The 20,599-nt window shown below is 30.7% G+C and overlaps 1 protein-coding gene across 3 annotated transcripts in view; it reads right to left on the bottom strand.

The window, feature by feature from the left end:
* The window catches only part of LOC123008001 (protein phosphatase 1 regulatory subunit 3C-B), a 40,166-nt gene that overhangs the window by 13,138 nt on the left and 6,429 nt on the right, over positions 1-20,599 (bottom strand). The window contains exon 1 of one of the 3 annotated variants that reach the window (XM_044403566.1): positions 1,316-1,535. The exons of 1 other annotated variant lie outside the window; for it this stretch is intronic. The gene's annotated coding sequence lies outside the window, so the exon portion shown is untranslated. Of the gene's footprint in view, positions 1-1,315; positions 1,536-20,599 lie in introns of those variants that run through there. One more of the 3 variants, XM_044403569.1, reaches the window with a different exon arrangement.

A 20,599-nucleotide genomic window follows, 5' to 3' on the forward strand; every position in this document is an offset into this window, starting at 1 on the left:
TAATCCACTTTAAAATTACAATTTTTTTTTATATCAAACAAAGGCCAGAATTATTTGATCATGTTGACATTCATAATGTTCAGGGTTATTTTACAGCAACTTATGTATTCGTTTTTATCTCAAGTAAATGCAAAAAGAAAGTTTCGAATCTGAAATACAGGTATCGCCGAATAAGAACATTTTCAATATAAAAATGTCCTAATTTCCTAATAAAATACAATAAAAAATACATCTACATGAAAAATAGTATAAAACTTACATACGTTGGTACTGCAAATGAAACAATGTTTATCAGATTGTGAGCACTCCCCAACGCAACTTTCTCTCAAATGAAAATCGTGTCAAAATTGCCATTTTCCAACAATAATGCCAGAATTTAAATATTTCTCAATTATAAAATTTCCTCGTTTAGGTAAACCTCTGCTCATCTTCATTCTCTATTAATGTTTTAAGAAAATCATTAGAAATCCAAATGTGGTCTGCAAAACCATGTAGAAACCAATTTGTTCTTATAATTTTTCAGAAGGATGTGTTTTGTATTAGATTTTCTATTGGGAGTTTTACTATGTGCTTAATATTCAACCCTAATTCTTCATTCCTTTTATGATTATCATATAATGTAGTATTTTGTACTCTTCACATGAAGTATGACAATCAGAGTTATGGTTGCATCGGGAGAAGAAACTTTTGTTTTTTGGAACCAAAGCGTTCCCAACTTCTAAAATTCTACAAAGAAACAACAATTTCAATAAAATGCACTAGTGACAGTAATTCTTATCTCCTGTTGAATGATAAGAATGGTAAAAAATGTTTCATCTAAACTATGGAGGGTGTGTCAAGCAGGTATAAGGTCTCACCCTCATGCTATGCTTTTTTTCAATGTGTTACCGAGCGGCACACGAACTTCTTATTCATTGTGTAGCAAAATACAGCCACATGGTAGCACCAACGTACTGCTTTGTTAAAAAATGATCTTAACACTGTATGGTACTTTCGGTACCACCCCTGGGAAACTCCAAGTCAATTTAACCACTGTATGTGAATATGCTTTATTATAATTATATAATGTATAATATGCTATCTATATGAATTCCCTATTAAGTATTTAGGTAGAATAACAGGCGAGGTACAACAGGTATTCTTACAACGTTATCTGGTTTTTATAATATAATCAATAAAGATTGGCACATACAGTCTGCCGGCCTTGCCTGAAGCGACAAATTTAGCATTTCGACCTTTTAAATAACATTGAGGTAGGTTTATTATTAGAATGAATTATGCATTCGCATCTTAGAAATGTAAAAATAGTACTCACCGATTTTTTTTAGAAATGTACACCACACCAATTTATAACTGGACAAACATGTTTGATAATTATTTCAAATATAAACACTTTCTGTATAGAATTAAATAAATAAATAAATGATAAACTTAAAAAATAAAGATAGCAAAATATGGTGATTTACATTTTTTGAATGAAGTTATTTTAGTTGTTATTGGTGTAACTGCGTTAACACCACACACTATGTGGACAAACTTCTGACTGACCGGCAAATAGCGTTCGCCTAGCACGCCGGTGCCCCACCATAGGACTTATTTAGTAATAGCATGTGGTAAACCAGTGATAATGACACGAGGGTTCCAGAATATGATGGCAAAAGTTTGATTTTCAACATTTCAACAGAAATCTTCGATATAAAAGTTAAATAAAACTTTTTATTTTTGTCGAATATCAATAAAAAATATCACTTAACCCCACAAAAATAAAGAAAATCGATTCACTTAGCTATTGACAGGCATAGCATAAACAAATGTAATGTCGACATTGGTGTCATCAGCGCAAATTATCTAAAATTTTAATTTTTTTTTTTTAACTTTGGCATAACTTATTATACTCTAAAATTGTGCGTTTATTTAAGACTCACACTCGTGCCATTTCGGTAGCAATTTTGTTACTTTTCATCATATTTTTTTTTTTTTTTTGAAATAATAAGGTTTTTTGGCTCTAAATTTATCAATAGGTTTGTGACCTATTTCACCTCCAAAAACGCAGTTGCAACGTTGCCAGTGTAGCGAGAGAAATGGCTATTATGTTCACATTACATTATTGTGGTAAATAGGGTGAATGCGAAGAACAGAAATGTGACACGACATGATCCCTTCAAAAGTATAAAAGTCACGTGTTTCTTCAGAATGCAGTTTCAAAAATAATTAGTAAAGGTATTATGATAATAAAAAATGCTAGCACAACCATAAATCATTGCTACGGCTGTGTTGGCTGTTTCTCTCGAAATTCAAAGAAAGTTCCTAAGATTTATATCCATTCTTTACACACACGAATATAGATAGACTCAACAGGTATGAACTGTGTACATTTTGGTATAAAATCAGGTTTCAAAACACATTACCTACTATAACTTTTCATTAAAAATTAAATTTAAGAAAAATTAAAACATGTAAGCAATAAATTTAGATTAGTCTACCATCCTTTCTCTTTTCATAATTTATCGCAGTGAAAATATTTTTTCAGTTGAATAATTTAGAACATCTCATCTAATCTTATTACAAGTTTGTAAATTTACTATACCAAAAATTAAAATGCCTACATATTAAACAAATTTTCATTTTAAAATTCCTTTAGTCCGTAATACATGACGTATAAGTGTGACACTTGGTCTTGGCCATTCTACAAAAATTTAATATTTATAATTATAACTAAGACTCGGATTATATGCAAAATGCATATTTATTACTAAAGGTATATCGACAAAATTGTAAGTTTTTTATGCATATCTAATGTTTTTTGATTAAAATAAGCCAAATAAAAAATCATATTTTGCATATTTTGGCAACTTCGGGCATATTTTAGAAAATATTGCATATTTGTGCATATTTTCTTCAAGTAACAAATTTTCGATTAAAAATTTCAGTTCAAGTTGAAAATTGGACAATTTAAGAAAAATGATCCGATTACAAATTAATGTTAAAGAGAAAACAACCGGTAATTCGTAAGCCACCTTCAAGGATTTATTATCCTGCTGCTTTTTAAATTCGTTTTATACAGGAAATAATAAAAAGTATGGAACCAAGCGGTCTTTTAAAATCATTTGCCTCCTGAAAATAATAGTCAATATAAATTAAAGTAATATAAAAAATCTGGTGTGAACATCACACGACTTTCCTTATCCCACTTATCTGGAAAACATCCTTACGACAATAATTTAGTGTTGGAAATCCGAGTAGCAAACCTAACGTTTGCGTCTGTACCACCTGCCGGATTACACGCGAAATAGATGATAGTTGTCGCGGGTTCGAGTGTAGGGTGCACTTTTTTTAGTTTTATCCCCATGAATTCAACCGTATAATTTTGCGGCCGCTTTACGGCCGATTTTTTTGTCTTTGCGGTCGAACGATGCGATTGATTTTTACCAATTGTTTCGTGCTGCGTCCCCTTCTGGGTAGGTCAAATTTCAGCCGATTACAATTACAATTCTATAGGATAAGGAAATTAAAAATGTGTTCGTATTGTGAAAACGAAATTTTGTTTTGTTTTTGATTTTGCAATTTATGTCGCAAATTATTATTATATTTTTTAATTTAATATAAAGTAGATAATTGTAATCCTTAGATCATAACCTTCATCAGAAAAATGATTTTTGAGTGGGTTGTTGTTTAAAAAAATAAATATTTTTGTAGAACTCACAACCAAAAAAAATATCGAAAAATTTTATTCTTGATAAAACATCACATTTTTATATTACTTTATCATTCATCAATTAGTTTTTCCAAAACTTAAATAGTTTAAGTAAAAAACGTTGGTTCTATACTTTTTATCCACCTGGTGTGGCTATAATCTTTCCATTCGGATAAATAGTTGCCTGCAAATGAATTTTAGTGAAATTGTTTAGTGATGTGATTTGAAAAGTACAGATTTTTTAGAAACGCTTAATTACTAGGTTATTAAAATAGCTTGTCTGAGGCAAAACCAATTTATTTATTCTCTTTCGTTCATCGTGTGCAGTTCAAGATGCCGAAAATACAAAGTTTAGTGTACTTACTCATGCATATAATAATATAAACAGAACAACAGAAGCATTTTTTTGTTCTCTTACATTGTCGTAAGATAAAATTATCTCATGGGCATTATTTATCCAAACAGACACTACAAAGTTCCAAGAAAAAAATATACATACTACTAAAAAATAAACATATATCAAAAGTACTTGTAGTTGTATGTTTAAAGGAATCCTGATAAAATAAATATTTTAAGATTCACCTTTCTGCATTGTAAATATTTTGATTGCATAAGGTCACCATAATAAGATAAACATTTAAAATTTCCCTTTCGTGGATTTTTTGACTTTGATTAAAAATCTTATAAACAAAGTGTTTACGGTTTTGAAGTTGAAATTTATGACAAACTAATGATAAACACAGTAGAAAATTAATACGCTGCACAGGGAAAAAACATTAAAAAAATTTAGGAAGTAGTTCCCTAGGTCAAAATAAGAAAAAAAGTTCCTGTGGACATATGTCCGGAAATGCTTCCTGGGGGAGCTAGAGTCCCCTGAACATGGCGAGCAAAAGGATTTTTTTTCAATTATTTCAGTAAACGGTAGACATAAATTTACAGAAATTTGCATCTGGATTATATGAAAAATTCCGTAGCCTAGTTAGGGTCGGAGGCACTGGGGTCAATCGACTTACGACATAAAATTTTGCTTTGGAAGAAGTTTATTGAAATTTTTTTGACATATTCGTATTTATTGGTTAATTTGGTGCACAGACTTTAGTTCGAATAGCAACCCACGCAATAAGTTTTTTCATATAAGGCCGAGTTTATTGCTCTAGTTCCCTTAGGAACCATTTCCGGACACGGGTTTATAATAATTATTTTCTTAATTTGACTTAGGAAAAACCCCACAACCCAATTCTTTCAACGTTTTTATCCGGACACGCAAAAACACACACAAAGATTGTTCAGGTTATGAAAGAAAATTATTCATTCTGTTTTTGTGTTTAAAGTCTTTAACCTCATAATATTAATTCTCCCTTACGTATCTTGTTTTATTGTATGTACAGGGTGCTGCATTTTGGATGTCCGAATAGGGAATCTCCGAAACTAAAAGATTTAGCCAAAAACAAGTGATACATTTTGGGGCTCATTTTTTGAGAAAATAATATTGGTTAAAACCGCATTCCGCTATCGCCTTTTGTTTTCGACTTACAAAGAATAATTGACATTTTACTGAAATCTAAAAAAATTCATATCTTCGTTATTATAGAAGACACAGATTTGAAATAAAGATATTATACAGGCACTTTTATACGTAGAATTGAATAGTGTAGTTAACAATGTTTTTCAGTTGTTTGTTTAGCCGTAATAAAATAAACTTGTATTTGTTTATATGGGAACCATAGATTTCTAGGTCATTTTTAAAAAGCCTGTTTTTTTCTTATCTAAAAAATATATATTATTATAACAAATTATTATAATACATTTTTAGCAAAAAATTATCTTTGATTTTTGTTCGCAGTTGGCCATGAAAAAATGTTGCATCTTCAACTAAAAGGATTTAAACGATATTATTCAACCAGTGTCACTAATGAAAGAGTTTTCTAAGTACTAAACTAATGAAAAAAATGCAAAATAAATTGTAAATCAACTTATTGGCGACTAATAACATTTCTTTGTTTTTAAACAAGCTAACATTACCATTGCAACTTCTAGTGATACATAGAGAGTTGTAAAAAAAGCCTCTTTAATTCCTCAATAAAATATATTTTATATGACACAAAAATGACGATATGGCTATTCAAATACCCAAATTCCGTCTATGTAGAACGTTATCCTATACCTCCATTAGATCATCAAAAAAATGTTTTTTTTTTAATTGTGTTGACTGTTGACGCATTTGTTTTGGCTATTTTTGGATTTTTTAAAAATATGTAATAATTTTGTTCTGTATTTTTTAAATCTTTATAATTTTATCTATTTTTTCATCTATTTTACAGTTTACAAAACACTTATTGATTATTATTTACACATTTGGAGTGAAATAGTTTTCCATGGCCAACTATTATCACACAAAATATGTATTTCACCTTTTAAGTATAGTTATAAAAAATAATTTGTTACAAATATATATTTTTTAGATCAGAAAAAAATAAGCTTTTCAAAATTGCCATAGCCGCCTATGATTTCCATTTAAAAAAATACAAGTTTATCTTATTACGGCTAAACCAATAACTCAAAAAAAATTAACTACATTATTAAATTCCTCGTAAAAAAGTGCCTGTATAATGTCTTTATTTCAAATCCGTATCTTCTATAATAACGAAGATATGATTTTTTTTAGATTTCGCCAAAATGTCAACTTTTGTCTGTAAGTCGAAAACAAAAGACGATAGCGTGATGCGGTGTTAACCAATACTATTTTCTCAAAAAATGAGCCCCAGAATGTATCACTCGTTTTTGGCTAAACATCTTAGTTTCGGAGATTCCCTATTCGGACATCCAAAATGCAGCACCCTGTACAGGGTGTGCCAGAACTCGTGCCCCAGAGAAAATTTTCAAGTAAGGTAAGACTCCAGGAACATGAAAAAAATGTTTAAAAAAGTCTATCTATCAAAAAATGTTGACATTTATTTTTTGACATTTGACGTTTTTTTATATCTATTTAAGGATGATCTTGTGTATGTTTTTTTTACAAGTATTTAGTAAAGGGACAAAAATTTTGACAATAAAAGCCACAAATAACATTGAACAGAGTTACAATTTAGGATACAGCTTTCTTGTTTCCTCTTTTAATAGTCTATAACAAAAAAAACTTAGAAAATTATTTTGCCAACAGAAATAAATACAGTCAAAGTGCAAACTTTAAACCCTCATTACTTCGAAATTTTTATACATAAAATTTTTTTAACATTTTTTCCATGTTCCTGGTATCTTACCTTATACGTAATTTTTCTCTGGGGCGCGATTTCTGGCGCAGCCTTTATAAGGAAGCAAATTTTTAGTAAAATAAACTCCTTCCATCAAAGGATGAATACTGATAAAAATTTAAAACCTATTATCTTATGATAAATTTTATAAATACTAAAAAACTTAGATAAAATCCACAACTTAATACTCAACAATTATGATACGGAAATGTAGAAAGTTGAAACTCCTGCTGGACACGTGAATCAAATGAGTTAACGACAGCCGAGAAATTACGTATATGGCGCCAAGGAATATTTCCGTACTATTTTTCGCATTTATAAACTTGCCTGATAACTTACTTCAATTACACGTAATTGAAATTATCAGTATGTTATTATTATTAAAAGTAATGTTATGCAAATATTAAAATGTCTAAACAAACAAAATTTTTAATTTTATTTCTAAAATACAGGCTGTATTATAAAAAACGTCCCAAGGCATAATAATTTCATTACTTTTAAAGACGTTATAATAAACACTTTTTGCTCAAAGTTGCACAGTTTTTCGTTATCAATCGTTTGCTTGATTTAGATAAAATGAATAAAAATGTTCTATTCTTTCCACAGCCTACTTTATTTAATTTAATTTTCAAATTGCCTAAAAACAAAAGTTGGTGATAAATAATAGTAAGTGAGCTTGTTGAAAGACAATTTAATGAGGATTTCAAAACTAATAAAATATACAGGAACTTACATTTAAAAAAATAAAATTAATGTCACTTCCTGTAAAACAGGAAGCAGCATTGATTGAGCATTTATGCTAAACATAGATGACAAAAAGTGTTCAACTTTGTTCCAAGAAGTATTGTCACATCTTTAAAAATAATGGAGTTATGGTTTGGGCCGTTTTATATAATAGGGGAGGGAAAAAAATCTACATGTATGGGCTTAAACTATACAAGGTGATTCTTTTAGGGAATACATTAGAAACTTTTTAACTTATAATGCAAATAGGAATTTGAAATGTTGTACACAACCCAAATCAACCAGTCTGAGTTCAACTAAATTATTTTCAAAATGATTGAACTTTCGGAATTAAGAAATTGACGCCAACTTTGAAATTTAAAATTATTGCATTTTTGAATTGTCCTCTTTAAACTGATTAAAATGTACTTAGTTGTTAGTACTTATCTGTCATAGTTTTTGACAGATGTCAATTTTTTGGTCAAAATTGTTATTTGCAGAGGTTCATTTAAAACGTCACAGCTCTTGAACCCGTTGCGATAAGTGAATATTTATTTTGCATTCGATAACCAAAGGATCAAAGAGTTTTCTATAATTTTCAAAATTGTCAACTGTCAAATTGCAAACATAATTTGATTTTTTGAAAATGATAATTAACAAACAGGTATAACTCAGTTTTTTCAAATGAAATGACTCTATTTTCTCAATGGCAATCAAAAGTACATCGATTTGTAGAAGGACTTTTATCAACATGTCCTATACCTATCTCTTACAGTTTCTGAAATAATCACGAAAAACGTGTTTTTTTTATTGTTATACTAATACGTATTAAAGATTTAGTCTACACAACACTCATCCGGAATTACGAAGAATTGAGGCAAGGATTGAGGCGGCATTTAATAATCTTCAACCAAATGAAATAATGGAAGCCACTCAATCAGTTCACCATCGAGTTTTGGAATGTTTAAAAATGGTAAACATATCGAACATCTGTATTAATTATGGCATATTTTTATTGTATTTTTCCAAAGCCTACGTAATTAACTATAAAAATAAAAACAATAACATGTTTTTCGTGATTATTTCAAAAACTGTAAGAGATAGATATAGGACATGTTGATAAAAGTCCTTCTACAAATTGATGTACTTTTGATTGCCGTTGAGAAAATAGAGTCATTTCATTTGAAAAAATTGAGTTATAGCTGTTTGTTAATGATCGTTTTCAAAAAATCATACTAGCCTTGCAATTTGACAGTTAACAATTTTGAAAATTCTAGAAAACTTTTCGAACCTTTGGTTATCGAATGCAAAAAAAAAATATTCACTTATCGCAAAGGGTTCAAGAGTTGTGATGTTGTGAATGAACCCCTGCAAAAGTAAATTTTGAAGAAACAATTGACATATGTCAGAAAGTATGACAGATAAGTACTAACAACTAAGTACATTTTACTCAGTTTGGAGAAGAGAATTCAAAAATGCAATAAAAATAAGTGGTTACCATTTAAAATTTCAAAGTTGGCGCCAATTTCTCATAGTTCCGGAAGTTCAGCCATTTTGGAAATAATTTAGTTGAACTCAGACTGGTCGATTTGGGTTGTGTACAAAATTTCAAATTTCTATCTGCATTAGAAGTTAAAAAGTTTCTAATGTAGGCCCTAAAAGAATCACCTTGTATACATTTAACTTAAAGTATTAAATTACTATATACTTCTAATAATAAACAATTTTTTTTTATAATTTTTTTTATGTGGCAAGTTGTTACATACATAAAAATATACCGTGTGCGGCATCCGTTACGCACACAAAAGAAATCCCCACTTCTAATTAAATAAAATTGTTGAATATTTTCACACTTACCTGGGCATTGGTAAGGTACATTCCCTATTTTTTGGTAGTTTTTCATTTACAAACAAAGCCAAAAAAAAATAAATAAAAAGTAATTTTCTTCCAATAAGTTTAATTCTAATTTTTATACTGATCTACGCAGATTCACTTCCTATAATTGTTTACAAAATCAGAAAAAAAATACCAATTAGATTTTGAATTAAACGCAATTTTCCATCTTAACTTTGAAAATCAGTTTTATTTATGGCCTGCTACTTGTGCCATTGTAAATTTAGATGACAATAGGGAACTGCAATTGGGGTAAGATTTCAAGGTTTACAACAAAAAGACCCTTCAAAGCGGTCGGCTACCAGTAAATGATGCTTTTGTTGGCAAATTATACCATTTTGTCATAAATCACGGGTCTGATTTGTGTTTAAATAAAAATAGCAATTATTTGGCTAACCAAGTCAAAATTTGAAATTGTGATATCAACGTTTGATGCGCTAGCACGTACAGATTCATCTAGTGTAAAAACTTTATAGGTAAATTAACAGAAAGTGTTCATAAAACACACAAAACTGTTACGGCCTCATTTATTATCAAACAAATTTAGAAAAATTCTCAAAATATACCCTATCAATAATTAGTTAGATATATAAAATATCGCCAGTTTTAATTAATTAGAAGTCGCGATTTATCAATCAATTTATCAATGCGCCGTGATGCCGCACCCGGTATAATACAACAGAACAACAGTCAATCCTCATCATCATATACGTATTAGTTTTTTTTTCACCATATTTCTTTTGCCCTTGCTGCTATTTTCAGTTAGTTAGTTTTCTTATAACAGTCCTGTTACCCTTTATTATTTTCTTTCGATTTTCCCTTGCCCTAGCTTCTACTTCCAAAATGTATTCTTCACAGGAGTGTCAGTTAGAACTACAGATTTACATCTCCAGCAGTTTACTTTTTCCTTACGAGGAGGAGCCTTTGGGAATAGTTTTACTGTAACAACGTGTCCCATAGAAAATGTAGCAATGTGCCTCCACGTGCATTTGATAGGTTATACGAAAGCAGTTAGTGGTATAACAAAAATATTTCACACTTCTTGCGTGTAATATTATGGGTTTAAGAGGATGTAATTAGTTGAATTGGATTACTTACCGTTTCGCTGATAAAACAAAATTTGTAAATTATAGTAAAACAACTTTCAGTGGCGTAATATATACTAGTGTTAATATCTTTTCTGATAACTTTGACATCAATCCAATATTTTGCTGTTAGATGGTTCATGATTTTAGGTTTCTAGTAAAATAATAATGAATATTTGAATCAAACACTACAGGTGGCATAAGCAATATAAAACGTACCCCATGCAACAATCTGTCCCACCCTCCCATACAACCTGTATAAAGAAAGTGTGTTATAAAATTCGCATTCCATAAATTGATTCACAAAATTTTTTCATAAGATAAAGCAGAAAATTACTATACCTAGTGTCATGAAATAATATTTTTCTATTTTGCGTTTATAATACGTTTATTAACGTCTCTCAGTAGGAGTCGTTTATGGCTAAATATCGAGCGATCAAGATAATTTGTAATCGAGTCAACCTTGGATTCAAAAACGTATGTCTGTAAAATGTCAAGTAAAATGACAAGTCGAAAAGTAAAATGGCATGATCCAAAAGGTGATGATTAAAACAAGCAAATTTATAAATTACCTTCAAGAAAGAGCGGTCCTACTCGTATTATTATACGTCGGCGACTAATTCCAGCCCATTTTGCTGTTACCTTTTGACTTGTCATTTGACGTTTCATGTGTAGTTAGACATACGTTCTCGGATGCAAAGGTGACTCGATTACAAATTATTTTATATACCGGCTGTCCCAGGCAGGTTTGGATATAGGAAATTAACATGGTAAATTAGTTTTTATTTTTTTCCGGTTGCAGGAGTAACAAAAATTAAAATCTGATTAATGGAGCTTGTAGTGCTCGAAAAGGACAATCTTATCGACATTTTTATCGATTCTCCAATTAACGCCATTTCGGCGAAAACGGTTCTTGAAAAATTGAAATTTGAATTTGCCGGGCTAGCGTTACCAAGAAACGAATTATCAAGTCAAATTGTGACAAATTCTCCTTTGGCAACAATGACTTGATAGTTCGTTTCTTAGTAACGCTAACCCGGCAAATTCAAATTTCGATTTTTCGACGGTCGTTTTCGCCCATATGGAGTTAATTGGAGAATCGACAAAAATATCGATAAGATAGCCCTCTTCAAGCACTACAAACTCCATCACTCAGATTTTGATTTCTGTTACTCCTGCAGCCGGAAAAAAATAAAAACTGATTTTCCATGTTAATTTCCTATATCCAAGTCTGCCTGAGACACCCGGTATATATAAGATAATTAATAATTAATAACAATATATTAATAATAATTAATAATTGATCGCTCGATATAAAAGCACACTGTACCTTAATGAATTTAGGGTTATTTAGTTTTTGTATGCCGCTTCTGACTTGTCAAGTAACAAATTTTGTGTTGTTGCTTCGGCAATTTCGGGCGGAGTGCAAACTAAATTCTGTTGGCTCATATTTTATTTATTATTATTATGTTGTAACACTAATCTATATATACAGGTGTCAATTTTAAAACTTGCAATCGACAATATCCCTAGAACTAAAAAAGTTATTGAGAATCACTCAAAACCGTTTCGGTGGTTTTTAGGGGGAATCAAAATGGCATGGTAAGTGACGCTCCTCCTCCCTCCGTTCAAGCCACAGCCACCTTAAGTTGAAAATTTTAAATGGCACGACCCTACTTGCGATACATCATTGGAAAGCCCATAACAAGGGCTTTTCAAAAATGTCATACAACAGCCTTTTTGGTGAAGCCATTTTTTCAATTATTCAAAAACGAAGACGTTAAATTTTCATATTTTTTTTATTGTACTCAAGGTTGGGTGGAGGTGTGGCAAGGGTAAAAGGTCGTAAAATATTTGTATTTTTTTTAAAGTTAAATTCATGAAAATTGGTATTTTGGCTCTCAGTTAAAAACAAAAAAACAAGTGTTTTAGGATTTCGAAAAATTTCATCCCCAAAGGGGTCAAATAAGGGATGAAAATTTGTATAAATATTTATAAATTCGTCATTTTTGAAGTTATATTTATGAAAATTGGGATTTGGGCTTTCGGTTAAAAATGAAGAAACACGTGTTTTAGGATTTCTGAAAATTCCACCCTCTAGGGGGTTATCAGGGACGACAATTTGTATTAAAATATGTCATTTAGAAAGTTAAATCCTTGAAAATTTGTATTTAGGCTTTCGATTAAAAATCAAGTAATACGTGTTTTAGGATTTTTGGAAATTTCACCCTCAAGAGGGTTGAACAAGAGTAAAACTTCGTAAAATATCCGTGTTTTTTTTTAAGTTAAATCTATGAAAATTGATATTTGGGTGTTCAGTTAAAAACAAGAAACAACAGTTGTTTCAAGATTTTGGAGAATTCTATCCCTAAGGGGGTCAAATAAGGGATGAAAGTTTGTATAAATATGTATAGTTAAACATGGAATGAAAATTTGTATCAAAATTTGTTATTGTTAAGTAATATCCATGAAATAAGACTTAAAATTTTACGGTTTTTAAATAAGTTATAAAAGACGGACTTTTTATTTTTACTACGAAGTTCACAATAAATTATGTGTTGCTATATTTTGTTAGTAAGTTTCTTAGTCCTCTGCGTTTTGAAATAGTTGTGGATGTCTTCATTTTTAACCGAAAGCCCAAATCCCAATTTTCATAAATATAACTTCAAAAATGACGAATTTATAAATATTTATACAAATTTTCATCCCTTGTTTGACCCCTATGGGGATGAAATTTTCCGAAATCCTAAAAAACGTGTTTTTTTGTTTTTAACTGAGAGCTAAAATACCAATTTTCATGAATTTAACTTTAAAAAAAATACAAATGTTTTACGACCTTTTACCCTTGTTCAACCCCCTTGAGGGTGAAATTTCCAAAAATGGTAAAATAAGTATTTTTTTATTTTTAACCGAAAGCCTAAATACCAATTTTCATGGCTAAAGCTTTAAAACTTCGATTTCACCACCCCATTTAACCCCCTTAGGTGTTGATTTTCCAAAAATCCTTCCTTATTGGATGTCTACGTTATAAAAGGTATCTACTGTAAAAATTTGAAATTTCTGTCTCCAGCGGTTTAGGCTGTGGGTTGATAGGTCAGTCAGGACAAGCCTCTTTATAGGTATACCAGGTGAAGTATGGAACCAAGCGGTTTTTTTTGTAAACTAAGCACTTTACGAAAAAAAGAATTAGTGTAGCGTAAAGTACAATTAAAATGTGACCATTTATCAAGAATAATATTTTTCGAAATTTCTTTTAGTTTTCGAGTTCTGGAAATTTTTTTTTTTAAATGGCAACCCACCATGGTAATTTTTTCAATTAAAGATGTTGATCTAAAAATAACCTCTAATTAAACAGAATTGTTTTTTAGTCAATACTTTTTTTTAATAAATTGTTAAAATTGCGTTCCGAGCTTATTACGAAGATTTTCCGAACTTGAACGAGGGAGTCGTTTCATGACTTTGGTCGTTGGAGAGTCCGGTTTTTGGTGCAGGTGCTTTGGAGTGGTTCCGGATGGATCAAAAAATGTAAAAACAAATCATTTTCTTCTATTTTTAGTCGATTCGAAACCACCCTAAAGCACCTGCATAGAAATCAGCGCTCTCCCATGATGAAAAGTATGAAACAACCACTTCGGTTAAGTTCGGAAAATCTTCGTGATGAGCTCGGAACGCAACTTTAACAATTAATTAAAAAAAAAGTACTGGCTAAAAAACAGTTTTATTTAATTAGAGGTCATTTTTAGATCATAATCTTTAATTAAAAAAATTACCATGGTGGGTTGCCATTTAAAAAAAAAAAAATTTCCAGAACTCGAAAACTAAAAGAAATTTCGAAAAATGTTATTCTTGATAAATGGTCACATTTTAATTGGACTTTACGCTACACTAATTATTTTTTTCATAAAGTGCTTAGTTTACGAAAAAAACGATTGGTTCCATACTTTTTGTTCACCTGGTATGTATGTTTAATGTTAAAAAAAATATTGTTCATAGACGTCGTTCTAAATAATATCGAGAGATAAAGATAATTGGCAATCAAGTCATTCTTGGCTCCGAAAACGTATGTTTGTGAAATGTCAAATAAAATGACAAGTCAAAAGGTAGAATCAAAAAGATGATGATTTTAATAACTAAATTTATGATTTACCTCATACGTCGGCGACTAATTCCAACCTATTTTGCCGATTTGCAGTTAGTTCAAAAACAGACATACGTTTTCAGATTCAAAGATGACTCGATTACAAATTATCTTGATCTCTCAATATTTCAAAACCACTGTTATTCTTTAAAAGTTATAATAACTAGGTACACATTTCGATAAATTTCTGAAATGGCTCGGCCCCCAGAGGTCGCCATAAGCAGTCTCATAATAAAGTTTATTTATTTTTTGCAAATGTTATTTTTATTTTAAATTTTCACTCAAAGGTAGATGATAGGCATAGACACACAACTTAAACAAATTTGGGTTCCAGTTAGATTTAGTGTACGCGATTCAAATTTGATCCAAGTTGGTCACAATTTCAAAATTTTAAACTTCATGGCTGTCACATTAAAAAAAATGTGTTCTTTGTGGAATAATAACGTAGAAGGTAAAATTGATTCTAGACTGTACTACTTATGAAAATATAATTGCTAATCGTTTAGAATTAGTTTTCACAAAAGAACTTGACTGGACTTGTGTATAACTTAATGTTTTAGAAACACCAAATAACTGAATTTAAATGAATAAAGAATTTGCTGTGTCGTGGGCTGCCTGCCCATTTAACTGGAATCTCTGTTTCATTTTCCGTCTTCAGAAAAAGAGCCTGAGAGTTGCAGATTGTAACGTCATAATATAATTTTTAAGCTGTAAGCTTTTTCTGAAAATAAAATTTTGTCTAAGACATGTGTTTTATATTTGACTTATTTTTAACCACAGCTTCCTTGATTAATGAAGGAAGTTTCTTTTCACCCGGCTGGTCGCATTCATTAGTTCCCTGCCTTTTTTTTTTGGTTTCGAGAGGGAGCCGCATTAAGGTACAAGATTCTGACAGTTAATAAGGTTGTTGTCACACTGCTGTCAGTGAAAAGTAAAAAGGCGTTAATTTTAATTAATTAATTAATTAATTTTAGCGGTACCGTTGAATTCATAAAAAAACTAATACAGCAAAATTTTGTTGGAGTTAATTTTGCTACGTGAAAATGTCAATTATCTGTCATTATGACAATTTGAATTTTTAGTTTTAAAGCACTAAATTCTAAAGTATGTTTTGAAAAAGACGCTAAATTGCAAATACAGCGTGATCAACAATGACTGAATCTGTTGGTAACAATGAAAATTTGAATGATTTTGGTACCACTGTAATTTAAACTCATTTCCGGTTGTCAGCTTTGACAGATTTGATAGGCAAATTTCAAATTTATCGTCAAAGGTTCGTTTTTATAACATTTTATTTATTAAAATGGTTTTTACACATGTTTTACAGACATTTTCAACATTTATTGCATATCTTGGCTACCAACGAGTGCCAGCCACACCATAGGTGGCACATAACCAACATAACCCAATTTTCTTTTAATGTCACGTCAAGTTAAAACATCCGGTCAGTGCCAATTACTAGACAAAAAAAACACCAATACTTTTCAATTGTTTCATTGCCAACAGACTCAGTCATTGTTGATCACGCTGTAATAGGTAGACCAACCACCACAAACGTCTGTAGGGTGTTCAGTTGATCTGTTAAAATTAGTAGTAATTAGTACAGTTGGAGACAAAATACTTTGGTCGTCAATGTCACTTGAGTGACATTAAATTGTAAAGCATGCTTTAGGACTGTTAACCTTATTTTTATCTACTGTCAATCGTAGTTGACAAGTTGTACCATTGAAGTCAAAATATACTGGTACAGTGTGTTACTGTAGACACTTCTAAAATTCAAATTTTGATTTAGACACTATTTTTGTATGTAAGTCGGATTTGTCATAATTTTCGAGTAAAGGTTAAGTATTTGTCATGGTAATGTCAAATATGTCATATGATTCTTAAATAGGCATTAAATCGGTTCTTGGAAACAAGTTTTACGAATAAAATGATAAATTTATGACTTTGTGATAGACTGCGTTGTCTGAGAACTTTGATGTTTTAGATTTGTATTTTCACAAACTGTCACCTTGCTATTTCATAATCATAGCTTGCTAACGCAATTAATTATGTTCCCTCAAGCCAGATTTAAACAACTAAAATTTTGCTGTACCAGTATATATTGACCGCGATGGTACATATTTTTGATAGAAAGATATAATAGCTGTCATTAATTTGAAATTGTCATTCATTTTAACGTTAAAGCTTGAATTACATTAAAGTGTCAGAAAAGTGACGACCAAAGTATTTTGCAACTGCACGTAGAAATGTTACACTACAAAATTTTTGAAAAGTTGAGGTAACTACGACCTTTTGCTGTCGTAGTTTTTTATGAATTCGATAGTACATTTATAGGAGAAAATCAGCCGCCAATAGATGGTACTAACCATCCTGATGTTCCAGATGTCTCCTTTACTAATTTTGGTGCGTAGCTTAAACGACGGCGGCGGCCCGGCGACGTATTGGCGAGATTTTGACGGAATTTTGTGACAACTTAAAAGTTTTTTTAATCTGTCACCTAACGTTTTGTAGGAGTATTTAGTTATTTAAAATAATAATGCCAAAAGTTAAAATCTTCATTATAGAAAGTAATGCATCAAAATAGAGCTTCCCACATAATTTCTGCTATGAAGTAGGAAGCAAAAACGCTAGCAAGTACTCATATTTACATTGACTTGTCAAATTGACAAAAATGGAAAACTGATATTGTCAAAATATGTTTTCTCCATTTAAATAGTTTCAAGCCTGACACCAGAGGTTTGGCTACTTTGCTAATTTTCTCCTACGTTTGGCACGTGTTTGTGTCGTTAAGAATCAAATACGTAACGTCACAACCCCACAATAATAACCTTTCAAAAAGTAATTTCTTGATAATGTGCTATCTGGTAAATGTGAGTCCATGTTCATGTTCGTTTGCAAAGCAGTGTAATACTTTTTTTAATACTCAAATTTCATATAATAACATTTGTCGAGTTCGAATTTGAATTTATTTAATATGGTAACTATGGTAATAAGTGAAGTTTTCGGAAGAAATTAACAGATGGCGATACATTAGAGTACGCTGTCAGAACCACTTTTTTTTGAAATGCGACCATCCGGATGAAGAGAAACTTCTTTCATTAATCAAGGAGGCTGTGTTTTTAACAAAAATAAAGAAAAAGACTCAAAACTGCTGTCCTTTCTAGTTCTTAGTCCGGCCGAAGAATGACGCCACAGAGAAACTTTTACATGGCCTACTTTATCTTTCTTCCGCTGCGCTCCTTTAAAAATGGTGTTCAGTTTATTGAATTGGTTTTTATTTTTTTATCACGTAGGCTTTGAAAATATTCATAAAACAAATAGTGCGTTGTATTGCTTGTGAAGTGTGCTTTCAAATAAGTTGTCACTTGTCATATCGTTACATTTGAAAAAAAAAATTGTAGGTGGCTGTGCATTTTAGAAAACAGGTGATTCTTTTAGGGCCTATATTATTCTTAGACCGTTAGATAGTTAAAAAGAATGTATATCCGCGAAACAATAAAATAAAATTTGGTAATCAAATTTGCAACATTTTCTTGCTACATTCATAAAAAACAATTTTTGTGTTGTGTATTTGAAAATTTCGTTTTGTTACAAGGTGATTCTTTTAGGGCCTATATTAGAAACTTTTTAACTTTTAATGCAGATAGGAATTTGAAATTTTGTACACAACCCAAATCGACCAGTCAATTAAATTATTTTCAAAATGTCTGAACGTCCGGAACTACGAGAAATTGGAGACAACTTTGAAATTTTAAATGGTAACCACTTATTTTTATTGCATTTTTGAATTCTCCTCTCCAAACTGTGTAAACTGTACCTAGTTGTTAGTACTTATCTGTCATAGTTTTTGATACCTATATCGCGTGTTTCAAAAATGTGTGGCATAATTTTAACCACGAATACCCCTCTACAAATGAGAATAAAGAGCACAATATTTACTGACCTAGCTCAAAAAATAGAAAAATTACAGCTTTCCAAAAATCGGTATGGAAAATGATTTTTTGGAAATATTTTTGTTATCGTTTACCCGATTATTATGAAACTTTGCATGTCAAGGGACAAAAAGACACTCTTTGATATGGTGTAAACGGATGTCTTGTAAAACCTATAGATTTCCGGTGACAATAGGACCCTTCCAGTTTTGGCCAACACATAATCGTGTGTTTTACTATGATCATCAAGAAATAATCAAATTTTACTTTGGATTAAATAAAATTGACATTAAATGTCACAGCAGTGACAGCTATGTCATTCATAGTGGATTGTTTCCAAGGTAATGATACGCTCAAAATTCATACTTTTTGATTTTGCAGCGCGGTGTAGAGTTTTGTTTAAACCGAAATAACTCGAGAACGGTACATTTTAGCGATATTAACAAGAGTACTTTTTTATGAAAAAATGATCGGGCTTTTGATTTTTGGTATCAAAAATATCTGTTAATAGGCTGAAAAAAAGAGTTATGACCCAAAAACTGGAAGGGTCCTATTGTCACCGGAAATCTATAGCTTTTACAAGACTTCCGTTTACACCATATCAAAGAGTATCTTTTTGTCCCTTGACATGCAAAGTTTCATAATAATCGGATAAACGATAACAAAAATATTTCCAAAAAATCATTTTCCATACCAATTTTTGGAAAGCTGTAATTTTTCTATTTTTTGAGCTAGGTCAGTAAATATTGTGCTCTTTATTCTCATTTGTAGAGGGGTATTCGTAGTTAAAATTATGCCACACATTTTTGAAACACCCGATATGTCAATTTTTTTGGTCAAAATTTTCATTTGCAGATGTTCATTTGAAACATCACAGCTCTTGAACCGTTTGCGATAAGTGAATAATTTTTTTTGCATTCGATAACCAAAGGTTCGAAGAGTTCGAGGCTTATATGAACTCAGTTTTTTCAAACAAAATGACCCTATTTTCTCAACGGCAATCGAAAGTACATCGATTTGTAGAAGGACTTTTATCAACAAGTCCTATACCCATCTCTTACAGTTAACCTGTTAAACCTGTTAAAGATTTAGTCTACACAACACCCATCCGGAATTATGAAGAATTGAGGCAAGGATTGAGACGGCATTTAATAAAATCTTCAACCAAATGAAATAATGGAAGCCACTCAATCAGTTCACCATCAAATTTTGGACTGATTGAAATTGGTAAACATATCGAACATCTGCATTAATTATGGCATATCTTTATTGTATTTTTCCAAAGCCTACGTGATTAACTATAAAAAGAAAAAACAAAAACATGTTTTTCGTGATTATTTCAATAACTGAAAGAGATAGGTATAGGACATGTTGATTAAAGTCCTTCTACAAATTGATGTACTTTTGATTGCCGTTGAGAAAAAATTAAGTCATTTCATTTAAAAAAACTGAGTTATAGCTGTTAATGATCATTTTCAAAAAAAAACATACTAGCCTTGCAATTTGACAGTTGCCATTTTTGAAAATCTTAGAAAACTATTCGAATCTTTGGTTACCGAATGCAAAAAAAATATTAACTTATCGCAACGGGTTCAAGAGCTGTGATGTTTTAAATGAACCTCTGCAAATGAAAATGACTAAAATATTGACATATGTCAAAAACTATGACAGATAAATTAACAACTAGGTTCATTTTACTTAGTTTAAAGAGGAGAATTCAAAAATGCAATAAAAATAAGTGGTTACTGTTTAAAATTTCAAAGTTGGCGTCAATTTCTTAGTTCCGAAAGTCCAGTCATTTTGAAAATAATTTAGTTGACCTCAGACTGGTTGATTTGGGTTGTGTACAAAATTTTAAATTCCTATCTGCATTAGAAGTT

The sequence above is a fragment of the Tribolium madens genome, unplaced genomic scaffold, assembly GCF_015345945.1.
Source record: "Tribolium madens isolate multiple individuals breed KSU strain unplaced genomic scaffold, Tmad_KSU_1.1 Scaffold_3;HRSCAF=73;Tcas5.2_LG2, whole genome shotgun sequence".
Lineage (NCBI taxonomy): Eukaryota > Metazoa > Arthropoda > Insecta > Coleoptera > Tenebrionidae > Tribolium > Tribolium madens.